This window comes from Megalops cyprinoides, chromosome 21, assembly GCF_013368585.1.
Source record: "Megalops cyprinoides isolate fMegCyp1 chromosome 21, fMegCyp1.pri, whole genome shotgun sequence".
In the NCBI taxonomy this organism is placed as follows: domain Eukaryota; kingdom Metazoa; phylum Chordata; class Actinopteri; order Elopiformes; family Megalopidae; genus Megalops; species Megalops cyprinoides.
Window position 1 is genome coordinate 12954220 of NC_050603.1, and position 5835 is coordinate 12960054.

Consider the following 5835-nt stretch of genomic DNA (forward strand, 5'->3'; position numbering starts at 1 on the left):
CACGACGTTTTTCAATGTTTTTCAAAGTTTTCCAATGGTGTCACCATCACCATTGTAATGACATCCCAAGCACCATCAAAAATAACATAACAACCCCAGTGAGAGTCCACTAATCATTTAACCGCACACTAGTCAATCTTCAACAACATGCCAACAACCATATTCTAATCACACTTATTGTCTAAGCAAATTCCAGTCACATTCTGATTTACATTATACATTCAAATCACTACATTCACAGAGAGGGTGGTTACACCAGCAATACTTGGCCCACGGATAATTCTAATCAAGAAAATGACAAGACTGTTGTACCGTCATGGTGCTGGGCCTTTGTGTAATTCACTTTTATCGCAAAACTGCTACCATTTTACTCCATTAAGGAAATGGCCCCGTATTCCAATGGTTGCGGGATTGATTCCCAGGTGGTGTACTATTGTACCTTTGGCCACCGGCGCTTGCATTGCTTCAGTAAATATACAATTGCATAGCTATATAATATGTTAGCTATAAATCATGTAAATATAAATTATGTAACTCGCTCTGAATAAGAACACCTGCTAAGTCAAAGGTAACAATATTTCTATGTGATTTCATGTAATTCTGTAATTCTGAAATCCAGGGAAGCCATCGAGGTAAAATACCCCTGTCTTAAAAGAACAGGCCAGCTTCATACAATTGCTTTAAGGGGTTATTTTTAATCTGACATTTTCCAGAGTAGAAAAAAAGAACTTCAGCTTTGTGATTTATAAAATTCCCACAGGTGTGACAACCACAGGCCGCACGTTTTTTGGGCCAGATGTCACGAAGATGGATGACCCTGGTGTTGCGATAAACTTCAGCACCGTAGAGTGGACAGCGCCTCCAAGAACATGACAGAAGCGTTAAACGTGCGCTGTGGGAATGCGTGTGGGGAGTCGACTGCCTGAAGCGCTGCTGTAACATGAATTAGTTAGAATGGACTGGGCCCTAAATCAAGAAAACCGGCCACGTAGTTAGGAAACCTGTTGTCAAATCAGTACGAAGCACAATGTACAAGAAGGGTCATATTGTTGGTTGATCATTTGTTACTTACTTACCAAATGACTTTACCGACTAAAAAATGAATTGTTTTACATTTTCCGTAACTCAGAGCCCATTTTCTGTAATCTCTACCCCATTAATTCCGTTGTGTTTTTACAAAAAAATATCAGGGCACGCACGTTTACCAAGGGTTCAACAATCATGTACCACCTGAGCGTCCAATCAACCAATGTAAGGTCGAGAATCAATTGTACTATATATAGGTAGTTTAACTCGTCAAGAAAGTATGTGTGCACCCACGGCATATGAATAGTTTATATTAAGTAAATTGTTGTAATGTGAGCAACATGAAATATCCAAAAACAGACAATGACAATATCATCGAATTAAGTGGAATTGAAACATCAGATTCAATTGAATTGTATTTTTTTTCAACGCATTTGTGAAGCTATGTTCATTTTGTTACTGGAAAATTCCATCCAAGTTCTTCTGAATAGAGAATTTTCAAGACATACGTGTTCGTTCACCAGCGATTTGCAAATTGTTGCCGTAATCCCATCAAAGCGAATCCTGCCCCCCCTCAGTCTGCCCATCGCTAAAATAAACAAGAGCAGCCTTGGCTTGAAAGGAAAAAACCCTTTCCATGCCCTTTTTGTGCTGGGCGAGGAAGGGAGTGAAATTTGTGTGAACGGGAATAAAAAAAAAAACCCAACATTTTAAATTGCGATCTCAGAGGCGTATTGTCTCTACGCTTCGCCAAAACTCATTCTCGTAAAGCAGCCCCGTGTCGTGTAGCGAGGACTTTTTTGTCCACGTCCCGACCTCCTGTTTCAAATAAAAGGGACCCATGCTGACAACTCAATCGCCGAGGTTAGAAGCTTTCAAAAGACCGGCTTTGCCCACCATAGTCTCTCCCACCCGTAATTTCCTTTCCCCATTATGTTCTTCTATTTAATCGCAGGAAAAGAAGGAAAGGAGTGGCCCATATTATCGCAAATCCGCCTTTGCTCACCAGATTTTTCATGAATGGGGTCCAAAGTGAGATAATCGACACGAAACAGGGACAGGTGACGCTGGACGTTTGAACTGACTGAGTAGATTGTGGCAAAAAATGCCCCCCCCCTTCCTTACCATCAAGATCGTCCCCTTTGGGTTTAAGGGAGGGGGCTATTTATGGCCCACAGTTATAATTAAATAATGATTTGCGTTATATTCACCCTGCAGGGAAACGCTGCATCAATATTCGGATAAAATGAAATAATCGTGATTGGGTTAAACTTTCCTCAATGGAGGCAATCAGATGATGTGGTGCAAACCACCTGTTTTCCGTGTGCTGACAGAGTGGACCTATTTGGCAACAGCGTGGGCAGCAATGTGTAGCTGCGGTTAAGGTCTCCATATGGAGAACTGACGTGTGATTGAGCAGAGTATCTAATTCCAGTAATCCCAAAAACCGCCATGTAAATGAGTAAACGAGTGTTAAAACCTTACATTGTAAGTATATTAACACATAGATAATAGCATAAGCAAAGCAAATGGATAAATAAACGGATGTTTTGTGAAGCAAAAGGCTACCGCCTGTAGACCTATACTGTGCATTCACTGTCGATGAATTTTTGTATGATGCAGTTGGGTATAACTGTAAACCTGTGCGGATACCCAGAGAGGAAAACCCTAACATCAAAATAGACTCATGGTTATAGTAATGTTTTAGAAACGATCAGTGTGTAAATTAAATAAATTTTAAGTTTAAATATTAAGGTTATTCACTCCCGGAAATACTGACGTGGCGCGAGCAATACGCGAGCAACTACGATTTTACTGTGCGTTTTGTACCCGGTTTTAAGGAAATAGTTGCCATTATGTTTTTAGTTTAATTCAGAATATTTTTGTTAATATCTGCGATCGCCGAAAGCACACTGAGAGAAACAAAAAAGTTAACATATGTTTATATTATTTAAGAACAACATGCGTTTAGACTTAAACCGACAGTCAATTCCACTGAAAGTCCCATTTCAGTAAATAACACAAAGAATCACAAGCCTTACAAAAATATTCAAAGGGAGTCATGATATTTTAGAGAAAAAACGCAATGACCCTTTTTGACGCCATATAGTGATTTACACTATAGTCAAGACAACTGAAATGAAATCATATAAATAATATCTCTAAATAACACCTAATTAGTCACTCAGATACAAAGTTCTTTAAAAAATAAAAATAAATGGGTTTGGGCTATCCAGGACAAGGGACTTTACCCGTCAGATTTCTTGTATTTATTGTTCAATAAATTTATACGAACTTTAATTCGCACCACACCTGGCGACCTACGAGGTACAGGTATAGTGAGCCAACACGGGAATGCTGGGCGATATTCAATAGCTTGAGCAATGGCAAATACTCTCTAACCTCGTCAATACTGTGCCTGAAACAGCCTAACTGAACAAAAATGCAGCCAGTCATACAGTATAGGCTGCATGATGTATGTGTTGTGTCTTTTGCTTAAAGCTCTGTGAGCGCGGGACTGAAATGATTCAATATGACCTCAATGCGCTTTGCCCTTTTGAGTGTTCCTCTTACACGACAGCACGAGGTCGATATTTAGATTATTGGCATCAACGAAAAATGTAGTGTGAAAACTGAAGTAGAAGTAGAAAGTAGAAAAGTAGGAGAAAAGTAGAAAATCTTCTGAAATGTCTCTAAGTTAAAGTCAAAGTGCATTCCCTTTAGATGGAATGTGAGCCACAGTCCATTTTACTACAAAAAAAATCTGTGGGTTGACAGACTATCAGTTCGTCTGGGGAAGAAAAAAAGTTGTGGATAGTTGCCAAAAATAGGTACACGGAATTCTGGCAAAACAAGAAAGCGTTATCATTTGATTTCTATACGATTTCGTTTTCTTGGAGGTCAGTCGCAAAACTGAAAGACACGGTTTAAATCTAATGCAATCATCATTAAGCAAAAACATGCCCATTTGAGTTCAAACATCTCCCACGCAAAAAAGAATCACTGGAATACCAACTGTTTCAGTTTTCATATCAAGATTCGATAAATCCTCTCATCTACAATACAGGATATGTTGTGTAGTGTCATTTTACAAGTTCAGATGCTATGATATATTGCATCAATTTAACTAATCCAAAAAGGATTATACACACGCACACATAGCATAAACACACTGTCTCACATGAAAACATACAAACACTTCGACATACACACGCGCAGAGACTATTCTAAATACGTAGGCCTATAGTTACACATACACGTATATTAAATCACATCATATCACAATTATATCAGATATCATTCAAAATAACTCAGTACTACCGCTGCATCTCATGTAAATTTTTCTACACGAGCTTCTGCTTCTTATTTTTATTATTACAATTATTATTGCTGTTTCTAATAGGCTAGTAGTAGTCGTACAGCACTCGCAGTAGTAACAGAGATATGTGTGCTTGTTGTATCTGTAGTGGTAATAATCTGATGAGAAACATGTGAAGTGTCAAGTAAAAAAAAATCCTTGGCAGCACACAATTTCTAAAAAGTTTGGTTAGAGGCCTATAATTCCGAATATCGGGTGCAGCTGTTACAATTTTGAATGTGTCACCGCAAAGCAATTTAAAAAACGTGGCTTTAGCCATACCGGGGCCAAAACATCAGTAATAATTTCAAGGTGAAATTAGTTCACTTAATATCACTACATATATATATAAAATATATCTCTGCATCGTTTATAGGCTTGAGTTGTAAACACTGGGTGGGTGACGATGCACAAAGCGAAACGCCGTGGCACAGATGGAGCAAAAATGATTGGATTGCGTTCCGTTACTGAGGAATCACACATCTGTATACATTACCATTTTATTCAATGTTTGATAAGAAGGTGTCACGTTGTTACACACTAAACACGAAATGTTATCTGGCGCCTCTTAATATTACGACTAAACCATTTCACTGTACTTGAAAATATTATTTTTTATTAAAGGGGGCATGATTATGATTACACAGAACACCATGTCAGTCTTGAAGAAATAACTCTTAATAGTACACACCTTAACGAGGTACTTCACGTGTTCCTTACACATAAAACACACAGCTTATAATTATGGTCCACATTTTATTATTATAATCTATGCCTGTACACGCTTGTATATGGGTATGAACATGACGTTTTCATCTTCGGCAGTGCATCGTGTAGACCTATTATCACAGTGCTCTTTAATCTTGGCACGGGATAGCTCACAGCTTTGTGCCGCGAGAAAAGTCTCCCACATTTGAATTATGCATAAATTTGCAAATGGTTTGCATATATGCAAATTACTTTAATTCCCCGTCTAATTACCTTGCATGCGTGCATTTCTTTCAAACGTGAGATATTTTCCTCTTTCGCAAGTCAGTGCGTACAAATTCATAACATGTCTCTCCCAATCTCCCACCCACCCCATAAACCGTTAAATAAAAACATATTGCCGTTATATTAATATGACCCCCCCAACCCCCACCACGTACCCCCATCATGCACAAAAACACACGCGCGCGCAGAATACAGGACGTGTTCTCTGCGCGTTGGCAGCGACTGCCTCTTCGCAGCCCACGCTGTTGCCGCTCACGGGGCACGGGACACCCTGTCCCTCTCTCAGAGAAGCGCTCCGCCGTCATTTCCGAGGCGGTCAGATATTGAATATTGAATGTCTCTGATATCGAATATCTCGTTCTAAAATCCACGCTGCCCTTTCCTTTCAGACATGCATGGAGATAATGCTTGTTGGGTAAACGTGAGGTGCAGAAAGCGTTTAAAGATACGAGGAAATC